Below are 12,560 nucleotides of genomic sequence, written 5' to 3'. Positions count from 1 at the left end.
CGGGGGCACTCGCCAAGATGCAGGAGCGCTTCAATCTCCCCAACCATCGCTTGCTGTGTGATGTCCCTACGCGCTGGAATTCTACGCTGCACATGCTAGCCCGCTTTTGCGAGCAGAAGAGTGCAGTGGTCCAGTACATGACGGCGCAGTACCGAGGCGCATCCGGCCAGCTGCCAAGGTTCTGTGGATCCGATTGGGCCAACATGTTGGACCTCTGCCAAGTCCTCCAAAATTTTGAGCAATCCACGTTGCTTGTGAGCAGTGACAACTCTTCAGTCAGCATTACCATACCACTGCTGTGTTTACTGAAGAGGTCGATGTTAAAAATCAAGGAAACAGCTGTCATGATGCAACTGGGGGAATCTGAAGGAGAAAACGATCAGCGTGATGGTACCAACATCAGGCCATCCGCCTCAGGGAACGCTGGCCCCAGCAGCTATGACGAAGAAGAGGAGGAGGAACAGCTGGAGTTGGAGCAGGAATTTCATGCCACCACTGACGAGGGCCAGAGCGGTGCACGTTGGACTTCCACAATTCAACGCGAATGGTCAGCAGAAGCAGACCAGGAGGAAGGTGACGACTATGATGCATCACAACAACTATCACAACGCTCACAAGAGGATGATGAGGATTCTGGTAGGACTCTGGCACACATGGCTCAATTCATGCTAGACTGCATTGAACGTGACCCACGCATTGTGCGCATTCTGGACAACACCAATTACTGGGTTTATACCCTTCTGGATCCACGGTACAAACACAATGTTCCAAAACTGCTTGAAGAAAGAGTCAGACAGGTCAAAATGGAAGAATACCAGCAGGCCCTTGTGGAGACTTTAGAGAGGAGATTGACATCCTCCCCCTCCTCTAGCCAGTTGTACGTAGACAGACTGACTTCCGCAAACCCAGGACGACCAGGAGGGCAGCAAACAACGCAAGCCGCAGCTAGTACCCAAAAGGGAATGGTATCGGCAGTGTCCTTGGAGTGGGAAAATTTTCTGACACCCATGCAGCAGCAGCCCACTGAACAGCAAGCGTGCAGATCCACCTCCAACACCGATCGCCTGGAGAAGATGGTCAAGGACTACATGTCAGATGACGTAGCTGTGTCGAACAATCCATCTGCACCCTTCAACTATTGGGTATCGAAGCTAGACACCTGGCACGAACTGGCAATGTACGCAATAGAGGTGCTGGCTTGCCCGGCAGCCAGCGTTATGTCGGAACGCTGTTTCAGTGCTGCCGGAGGCATCGTCACAGATCGGCGTATCCGCCTCTCTACAGAAAATGCAGACCGTCTGACTCAAATTAAAATGAATCAATCCTGGATTGGAAATGACTACGCAACACTCCAGGACCCCAACCAAGTAACATGACCAATGAACATCTGGGATGGTGTAGCGTTTCCGGTCCCTGTTTATTGAACCTCTCATCTGTATTACATTTATGACTGCATGGCGGCAAAAAGCATTGCTGCTATATCCGCACGCTTTTTGTCCTCATGCAAGGCCTGGGTTGTTGTGTCTCAAAAACCGTGGCCTTCTCCTCCTGCGCCTGCTCCTGTTCCATCACGTCTGCTGCTGCTGGGTTAGCGTTGCCGCGTGGTCCCTGTTTATTGAACCACTTATCTTTATTACATTTATGACTGCATGGCGGTACAAAGCATGCTATCCGCACGCTTCTTGCCCTCATGCAAGGCCTGGGTTGTTGTGTCTCACAAAGCGTGGCCTTCTCCTCCTGCGCCTCCTCCTGTTCCATCACGTCTGCTGCTGCTGGGTTAGCGTTGCCGCGTGGTCCCTGTTTATTGAACCACTTATCTTTATTACATTTATGACTGCATGGCGGTACAAAGCATGCTATCCGCACGCTTCTTGCCCTCATGCAAGGCCTGGGTTGTTGTGTCTCACAAAGCGTGGCCTTCTCCTCCTGCGCCTCCTCCTGTTCCATCACGTCTGCTGCTGCTGGGTTAGTGTTTCCGCGTGGTCCCTGTTTATTGAACCACTTATCTTTATTACATTTATGACTGAATGGCGGTAAAAAGCATGCTATCCGCACGCTTTTTGTCCTCATGCAAGGCCTGGGTTGTTGTGTCTCACAAAGCGTGGCCTTCTCCTCCTGCGCCTCCTCCTGTTCCATCACGTGTGCTGCTGCTGCTGCTGCTGGGTTAGCGTTGCCGGTCCCTGTTTATGGAACCTCTTATCTTTATTACATTTATGACTGCATGGCGGTACAAAGCATGCTATCCGCACGCTTCTTGCCCTCATGCAAGGCCGGGGTTGTTGTGTCTCACAAAGCGTGGCCTTCTCCTCCTGCGCCTCCTCCTGTTCCATCACGTGTGCTGCTGCTGGGTTAGATGTTCGCCCAACACTACCACCAGCCAGCCCAGTATCACCATCAGCCAACCCAGCATCACCGCCAGCCCAGCCCAGCATCACCATCAGCCAGCCCAGCATCACCACCAGCCCAGGCCAGCATCACCACCAGCCCAGGCCAGCATCACCACCAGCCCAGGCCAGCATCACCACCAGCCAGGCCACAGCATCACCATCAGCCAGCCCAAACCAGCATCACCACCGACCAGGCTGCAGCATCACTGCCAGCCAGCCCAGCATCACAGCCAGCCCAGCACCACCAGCAGCCTAGCATCACCGGCTGCCAGGACACAGCCTCCCCACCAGGCCAGCCAGCCCACACAGCATCACCAAGCCAGCTGAGGATAACACAGAAGGCAGGTGAGAGCCTTCCGCCAAACTCTCACAACTGCTTGCTGCTGCCTGGTAACTGCTTGCTGAGCACACAGTTCAACAGTCTGTGCAAAAGAGGCCTAAGTGAAATGCTGTCTATTTTGAAATGTCTATGTGGGGGTGGGGCACCTGGCTTATTGGACCTTAAACCAACACTTTGCTGGGTAGGCCCATTGTCTTTCAGTTACACCAATGCTAAGTTCATGTACATTTGGGCCCACTCATGACCATGCCCACTCCCCACCGCTCCATGGCCACACCCATTTTTGGCATAACTGTAATCTCCCAGGATCCTAGCAATGTCCCTGCATGTAATTCAGCTTAAAGAGGAACTCCAGTGAAAATAATGTAATAAAAAAGTGCTTCATTTTTACAATAATTATGTATAAATTATTTAGTCAGTGTTTGCCCATTGTAAAATCTTTTAAATCCCTGATTTACATTCTGACATTTATCACATGGTGACCTTTTTACTGCTGGCAAGTGATGTAGCTGCTGCTTGCTGTTTTGGCAGTTGGAAACAGCTATTTCCCACAATGCAACAGGGTTCACAGACAGGAAACTGCCAAGAGTACATACTCAGAATTTCTTTGTGGGAGGGGTTTCAACACAATATCAGCCATACAGCGCTCCCTGATGGTCTGTTTGTGAAAAGGAATAGATTTCTCATGTAAAAGGGGGTATCAGCTACTGATTGGGATAAAGTTCAAATCTTGGTCAGAGTTTTTCTTTAAAGGACTACTGTCACAAAAATCTTAAAATGTAAAATATATGTAAGTATAAATATATATAAGTATGTTTCTTCCTCAATAAAAGGAGCCATAGATTACTTTTCTCCTATGTTGCTGTCACTTACAGTAAGTAGTCGAAATCTGACATTACCGACAGGTTTGGGGCTAGTACATCTCTCCACAGGGGATTCTCAGCATGGCCTTTATTTTTTATAAAGACACTCCCTGAAAAAGATTTATGCAAAGATAAATAAAATAGGAAAAACCGAGAGCCCAATATGGTGTAGTATGTTAAAGACAATTGGTAAGTGGTTTAGTGAGAGAATTTATACTCACAAACATGGGTTACCATTCAGGCAACCACTCAATAAGCAGGTGAGGAGATTAGACCTGTCCTGAGGTCTGGTGCACACCAAAACCCGCTAGCAGATCCGCAAAATGATAGCAGATTTTAAAACGCATTTTCTTATTTTTCTGTAGCGTTTCAGCTAGCGTTTTGCGGTTTGTGTAGCGGTTTTGGTGTAGTAGATTTCATATATTGTTACAGTAAAGCTTTTACTGAACAGCTTCTGTAACAAAAACGCCGGCAAAACCGCTCTGAACAGGCGTTTTTCAGAGCGGTTTGCGTTTTTCCTATACTTAACATTGAGGCAGAAACGCATCCGCAATCCAAAAAATGCCTCACCCCGGGAGTATGCGTTTCTGCAAAACGCCTCCCGCTCTGGTGTGAACCACCCCATTGAGATACATTGACCAAGCGTATCTGCAGCCGCAAGCAGCTGCAGAAACGCTGAAAAAGCCGCTCGGTGTGCACCAGCCCTCACTCAGGATTAAGAAGTCGCTCTCTGTAGTAAAGAAACAAGAAAGGGGGTAGCACTCCCCTCCACCAGGCATGGACACAGAGTATTTGTATGTAGAACAGAGGCGCCAGCAGGATAAAAGTCAATAAAATTTTTAAAAATTGCTTGGAGGAAGTGGTGGGCTTGCCTCCCAAAAGCAGACACGAGATCCTGTCTTCATATAAATCAATACATTTATTATACGGTACCCCAAAAACAGTGCAACGCGTTTCGCAGGCCCAGCCCGCTTCATCAGGCAATAAACGTGGGGACAAAACAGAATTTCGGCAATAGCAGGTGTAGCGCCTCAGCGCCTTTATGCAAAGATGCTGGCCAGCCTCCCTGCTCACCGTACACTTTTGTGCACTAGGACAGAGCAACTGCCATTCACTAAGTGCTTGTGAAAATAAAAAAAATCTTGAGAATCCCCCATGAGGAGATAGGCTAGTCCAAGACCTGTCGATTCTGTCAGATTTCTACTACTTACTGTAAGTGACAGCAACATAGGAGAAAAGTAATTTATGGCTCATTTTACTCTGGAAGAAATGCACTTCTTAGTGACAGGAAGTAAAATGTTTTTCTGAAGATTCTTGGAAACAGTTTACAAATTACTTATCACTTCCTTCAATAAGGCACGGTTCACATCTGCCTTTTTTACGGAGCATACACTGTGCAAACGGAACGGATGTGAAAGGATCCAATGTTAACATATGGATCCATTCACATGCGTCCGTTGGTACGGATACGTTCCGTTCCCCGGACCAAAAAAATGCAGCAGGCCCTAATTTTCCGGACCTTTCTGCACAGCGGAACGGAATCAGAAAGAAAATTCATTTCTTCACACGGGGGATGGGGGGATGTGAACCTGAGCGGCGGAAGGGTGAAGCAGCCGAGCGGGTGGTGAGCGAGCGTGAACCGGGCCTCTTATACATACCTAAAGGTGGCGGTAGAGGCATCCGTCTTCTTCCGCGTCATGTGACTAGTCACATGACTTGCTGTGTAATCACAGTGCAAGAAGAGGAAGCCTCTGCTGCTTATATTAGGTATGTATTTGCCTGCAAACGGACTGAAAACTGATCCGATCCATCAGTGATCAGATCAGTTTTCACAACCCGTTTCCCAATGTGCACAGAGCCATCCGGATCCGGTGAAGCGGAGACCGTATCAGCTCACCGGATCCGTTTGGCTCATTTTTACTAATGTGTTTACTAATGTGAATCGGGCCTAATTGGTAAGTAGCAGAGTTATTTCTAACAATGGTGCAGATACAGAATTGGTCCATTTTTCTTTCTTGTGTAATACCAGAAATTATTTTGCAGTTATGGTTTGTATTGTTGCATTTAGAGGGTATAGTTGCTTTCAGGCTGGGAGCACACTTAGCAGAATTCATGTGTTTTTCAGGGGTGCACTGCTGAAAAATGGATGATAGAACCAGAGGAACCAGGAGGAAAAAAATACACTAAAAACTGTTTAAAAATGGGAGGTAGTGGTGGACTTACCTTCCCACTGATGACTCGATTTGTCTGATTCAGGCAGACAAATTTTATTGAACACTCCAAAAATTTGCTCCCCAGTTGAGCTGTGCCTGCTAAAAGCTCAGCAATTGTTACTCCTGTACATTGCCTGAAGAAGCAGGTTAACTGCCTGCGAAACATGTTGCATTACATTTAAGTATTCAATAAAAAATTTTGCCTGAATTAGACAAATTGAGTCATCAATGGGAAGGTAACTCCACCACTACCTCCCATTTTTAAACTGTTTTCAGTGTATTTTATTCTTCCTGGCGCCTGTGTTTGGTTCTATCATCTGCACATTTGTTCGTCCCCTATCTTCTGTCCTTCAGAGAGGGACTTCATAACCCAAGTGGGGTTGGGTCTAATCTCCCCACTTGCCTTTACAGTGGTTGCCTTGGGGGTAACCCATCTTTGTGATTATCAATCCACAACTATTTGGTTGTATTTATTTTTTGTTCCTAACACACTACTATAACGGGCTCTCGATCTCCCTTTGTTTTTTACAACTACTGAAAAAAGCATGTAATTCTGCAAAGTGTGCTCCCTGCCTAAGGTCGGTTTCAGACTACCAGCTGGGGTTAGCGGTGCGGTCCAGGAACCGCACAAAAGATGCCTTTGGCAATTACCGCGTTATTATGTGGTTATCCCCTTCTGGCTTACAGCCAAACAGGAAGTGATGCTCACTTGTGCTCACTTCCTGTTTCCGAAATACGGAAGTGCATGGAAGTGTATTGTAAAATACACTTCCACCTGTGCGCGCCGCAACGCCACCGCATCAATTTTTTAAACTCCCTGCATCACCATAGACTTACATGACTTCCGACCGTGGAGTAACGTAGATCTGTCCTTGCGTTGGGGCATGCAGCAAAAACATAACTTCCGTCGTATTATGCCACACCTCATTGGTATGAACAGCGCCATAGAATTTCATTTGGCTGCGGTGGGGGTCTTTACCCCCCAAATCCCCCCTGCAAAATCCACGACCAAGTTGGTTGTGGATTTTGCTGCCCCTGTGCGCTTCCGTGTGAGGCAGGGCTATGAGCTGCAGCCCTGCCTCACACGGGTCTGTCAGCGGCGGATCTCCGCCTCTCCCCCGCCCCTCTCAGCGAAGGCAGACTGAGAGGGGCAGGGGAGAAGCGGAGAAGCACTCCTGTGAAAAGCCCTTTTTCACGCCTAAACTCAGTTTAGGCGTGATAAAAAGAAACTCACACGAAATTCCCGGCGCACGGTGTGTGCGATGTGCCCATTAAACCCTATGGGCGTTGCGCGCGCACTTGCGCGATTGTGCACGCAAAACTTTGTGCGCGGAACTTTGCGCTCGAGCAGCAGCACAAAGCGGTGCTAACTCAGCTGGTGCAAAGGTTAGCATGCCTAAAAGTTTTTAGGCGTGCTAACTGGGTTAGCACCGCTTTGTGAATCAGGCCCATAGTATGGCCAGATGACCAGGGCCGGGTTTAACTAAACCCGGTCCTGGTCATCTGGCCATACTATGAATGCATTCCTGTCCTGCCGAGGCAAGCTGTACTTTCTGTAGCTGCATTTTACCTTTTAGGAACTGTAGGCTTATGCCTTCAGGCAGCTCCTGTATTAGAGGCGGGCATCCCACTGGCCGACCAAAGTGGCTGGCGGCACTCTCTCTCCCTCCATTTATTTAAATAGGCTCGGCGATGGTTCCTTCCCTCCCTCTGTATAGGTCCTCCCATCCCTCTGATATAGGTTAACGACCTAATGCAAACAGTAACAAAATCTTGAGCAAAACTTTACCTGCAGTACAATGAAAGCAATTAAAATCAAGGTGTAGCCACAAGGTTTCTGGATTTAACTTAATGCAGTGGTCGAGTCCTGCGTGAATGCAGGTGGACGATGTCCACCTACTTCTGTTTTACAGAGTGGGCGTTGTTCACTGCGCTGCCTCCCCTTCACATGCTAGGTTGAAGGGGGAGCGGTAGGCACAGTGGCAGGGAAGTTCCCTCACCTGGGACTCCCCCCTCCAGAACTAAGTTTTGTGAGTGGCTGGCAAAAGGTGGGGACTTACCTATGCCTTGATCCAAGCGCCAGAGGAAGTTCTGCGTGCCGCTGCTCCGGTCTAGACAAGACCAGATTAGTGGCATGCAGAGCTTCCTCTCACACTGGAACAAGGAAGAGGTAAGTCGTTCTCCGCCAGCCGCACACAAAATTTTGTTCTGGAGGGTTGGAGCGACGAAGGGGAGCCTCAGGTGAGGGAGGGGGGTGCCGACCGCTCCTCTTCACTGTGCTGCTTCCCCTCCTTCTGGGGACACCTGGCTACCTATTCTGGGGACATCTATACACCTGGCTACCTATTCAGGGGACATCTATACACCTGGCTACCTATTCAGGGGACATCTATATATCTGGCTACCTATTCAGGGGACACCTATAGACCTGGCTACCTATACTGGAGACACCTAAAGACCTGGCTACCTATTCTGGGGACACCTAAAGACCTGGCTACCTATTCTGGGGACATTTGGGGTGAGTCCACTCACCTCTTTTCCCAGGACTAGACCCCTGTATCTCTGACTAGACCCTGGCTCTTTGGCTACCTGATACTGAAGGGGGCTCCCTGGCTAACTATACTGATGGGGGAGGGGGTTGTTGGCAGAGCAGGTTCAAGACTTTTTGCTGCCTGAGGCAAACTTGCGAGGATGCGCCCCGCCCCCCCCCCCCCCCCCCCTGATTTGGAGTGACCACCGAGCACCCAACTATTTACTCTGCTTCATTTAATATTCTTAGTCAGCAAAGGAGCATATGCAACAACTTGAGACATGACATGCTGCAGCTCAACACAATAACACACTGGCTAGCTGGCTGGCTGCGAATCTGTGCCAAACAAACTGCTCAGCCAGTCGGCCATCCTCCATTGCTTCCCAGTCAGGACAGCAATGCCACCTCCTCCCTTCTGCTGGGCAAGTCAAATGAAACATTGCTCCTCTCCCCTCCTCACTCACTGTCAGACTCCTCACATAGCACAACAAGCTGCTTTCCCCAATGATAACCTCTTCACTTCGCTCACTCTCCTCTCGCTTCTCCTCCTACTCTGACTGCATGCTGTAAGTGTAAACAAAGTACAAACATGCTGCCCGTGTAATCTCCTGCTGCTCTTCAATCTTCCATTTTGGGGGGAAATCTGCCAACAATCTGGTTGCATTTTGAGGGGAAATCAGCCGACAATCTGGTTGCATTTTGAGGGGAAATCTGCCGACAATCTGGTTGCATTTTGGGGGGAAATCTGCTGACAATCTGGTTGTATTGTGGGGGGAAATCTGCTGACAATCTGGTTGTATTGTGGGGGGAAATCTGCTGACAATCTGGTTGCATTGTGGGGGGAAATCTGCCGACAATCTGGTTGCATTATGAGGGGAAATCTGCCGACAACCTGGTTGCATTTTGAAGGGAAACTGCTGCTAGATTTTTTTTCCTTTGGCCCTCCATGCCCACGAAGTTGGACAGCACTGGACTACTTAATATTTTTATTTTGCGGCATTTGACTGCTTGATGAATTATCATGAGCCATTTAACTACTTTATTATTTTATCTCTGTGAATAACAACGCTATTTATTTTGTGTATTTTTAAGTCTGCCCATGACCCATCATGACCACGTCCATGTTCCAGTGTGTGGTGACACCCATTTATTGTTGCTGCCACATGTGGACATTTCCCTGTTGGGGACTGTCCTCAAAAGTGCTCACAATCTATCCTCTACCATAATCTAATGTCCTACAAAATGATGTGTGAATATATATATATATAATTTTTTTTTTTTTTTTTTGCAAAATGTGTAGAGTACACGCATATGTGAGCCCAAAATGGAGGTAGGACGGGATTGGGAGGGGGGGTTAGATGGGAGGGGCTGCAGCAAGCCGCAGGCTAAAGCTTTCCTAGTGGGCCCTTAGTGTCCCAGTCCGACCCTGGCATTAATTACTATTCCCCCTCCGAGTTGTAGCAACTCTGAAGGAGAAGTAATTTTGGGGTCTGTCGCCAGACCGGCCATAGATATAATAACATTCTGTCTATGCCGGAGCCCAGGTCAGGTGCACTATAGTGTGCGCGCCAAGACAACCTGTTTTGGGAGGAGTGGGCATTTGGGCTACCTATACTTGGGGTTTTCTGGCTACCTGATACTGAGGGGGGGCTTTCTGGATACTTGTATCCAGGGGAGGTTCTCTGGCTATATTGCAGGGGGGAATGGCATTCTGGCTACCTATACCCAAAGGGAGGGGTCCTCAGGTTACCTATACTGGGGGGCTCTGGCTACCTATGCTGGGAGGGTTCCCTGGCTGACTATACTGAGAGGGGGCTCCTTGGATGCCTATACTGGAAAGGGGGGGGGGCTCTCTAGCTGCCTATAATTAGATGGGGGTTCTTGCTGCCTCTCTCTCTTGTTTGTTTACATTTACAATTACCTTAATTGACGACAAAAATTACAATCTGCAGAAATCGGAAAAAAGCGGATTAATTTTCTTCCGAATCGGAAATCGGTACTTCTGACCATCCCGATTGGGTTGCGTATTGTATTTTTACACTTTCCATCACTGGCCTTGATATTGCAAGTGAAGTGTGGTCTGGTCTTAGTTGAGGAGCAGAAATGCAGACATCAAACCAAAAAACGTTGATTCCAGTGATTTATTTATTGTATTTATAAAGCGCCAACATATTACGCAGCGCTGAACATTAGTTTAGGTTTCAGACAATATTTATGGGTGACATACAGCAAAATGACAATACATGAATACAAGAAAGACCAGATCATGCAGCACAGTATGAGTACAAGGTAATGCTTAGTCAGTCACTGGAGGGGAGCATGGAGATTAGGCAAGTTAGGTTCACTCAGATGCATAGCATGGGTTCACAGTAATGGAGGTGCATGATCAGGTAGGACACAAAAGGAGGAGGACCCTGCCCAAAGGCTTACAATCTAGAGGGAGAGGTAAGGACACGAAATGTAGGGGACCAGAGTTCAGCTGTGGGTTTAGAGCACTTGTGAGGGGTAGTAGGCCAGAGTGAAAAGGTGAGTTTTGAGGGCTTTCTTGAAGATGTTGAAGTAGGGGGCTGCCCTAATGGGTGGAGGTAGGGAGTTCCATAGTGTTGGAGCAGCTCTTGAGAAGTCCTGGAGGCGTGCATGGGACTGGGTGATGCGGGGGGGGGCGGTTAGGCGAAGTTCATTGGAAGAGCGGAGTGAGCGGCTAGGTGTGTACCTCTGAGTAAGATCGGAAATGTAGGTTGGACAGGTTTTGTGGACAGATTTGTAGGTCAGACACAGTATCTTGAATCTGATTCTGGACTGGATAGGAAGCCAGTGGAGGGATTCGAGGAGGGGATCCGCCGTGGTGGAGCGATGGGAGCAGTGGATAATTCTGGCTGCCACATTCATGATGGACTGCAGTGAGGCTGTTCGGGCCATAGGGAGACCAGACAGCAGGGCATTGCAGTAGTCAAGGCGGGAAATTATGAGGGCATGGATGAGGAGTTTGGTGGTGGCAGAGGTCAGGAAAGGGCGAATCTTACATATGTTACGACGATGGAAGTTGCAGGACTTTGTGAGGTTTTGGATGTGGGGAGTGAAGGAGAGTGCAGAGTCCAGGGTGACACCCAGACAGCGGGCTTGAGAGGTAGGGCGAATGGTAGTGTGGTTAACAGTGACATGCACATCTGGGAGGTTCATGGATGGCTGGGGTGGGAAGATCATAAATTCCGTTTTGTCTAGATTTAGTTTCAGGAACCTAGCGGACATCCAGGAGGAGATGGCTGATAGGCAGGAGGAGACCTTGTCCATGGTAGTGGTGGATATGTCAGGGGTGTGGAGGTAGATCTGGGTATCATCGCATACAGATAATAGTTAAAACCCATGGAGGAGATAACCTTGCCATTGGAGGATGTGTATAGGGTGAACAGTAGGGGGCCAAGGACCGAACCTTGGGGGACTCCCACCGAAAGGTGGTTGGGTGGTGGACGAGGACTCATAGAAGGCGGTCGCGAAGGAGCGGTTGGAGAGGTAGGATGAAAGCCAGGACAGGGCGAGATTGTGAATGCCCATGGACTGGAGGGACTGGAGGAGTAGGAGATGTTCGGTTGAGTGGGCAGGCCGAAATCCAGATTGCAGTGGGTCTAGCAGTGAGTTGGCATTGAGGTACTGGATCAGGCGTTTGTGAACTAGACGCTCAAGGAGTTTTGAGGCAAAGGGGAGGAGGGAGATAGGATGGTAGTTGGAGGGTAGCGAGGGGTCGAGGGAGGGTTTCTTGAGCAGGGGTAGTACAGTGGCCTGCTTGAAGTCTGAGGGGAAGGTGCCTGTGGATAGGGAGAGGTTGAACAGGGTAGTGAGGACAGGGGCCAATTCCGTGAAGTGAGACTGGAGTAAATCAGAAGGGATGGGGTCAAGGGGGGGAAGTAGTGGTATGGGAAGTCTGCAGTAGGTGGTTGACTTCCTCGGTGGAAGTAGGAGTGAAGGATGTGATGGGAGGATAGGGTGGAGGAAGTGCTGGTTGTTAGGGGGTGGGCGGTGAAGATTGGATATTTCCTGGCGGATGGAGCCAATTTTGTTGGTGAAGTGGGTGGCTAAATCTGTGGCAGAGAGGGAGGAAACGGAGGGTGGGGTGGGGGTTTAAGCAGGGAGTTGAACGTGGCAAAAAGACGCTGGGGGTTGGAAGCTTGTGCTCCGATGAGCTTGGTAAAGTATTCCTGCTTCGCATGAGCAAGGGCAGTGTGGAACTGT

Source organism: Hyperolius riggenbachi, chromosome 9 (assembly GCF_040937935.1).
Source record: "Hyperolius riggenbachi isolate aHypRig1 chromosome 9, aHypRig1.pri, whole genome shotgun sequence".
In the NCBI taxonomy this organism is placed as follows: Eukaryota; Metazoa; Chordata; class Amphibia; order Anura; family Hyperoliidae; genus Hyperolius; species Hyperolius riggenbachi.
This window is presented reverse-complemented; position numbering follows the sequence as displayed.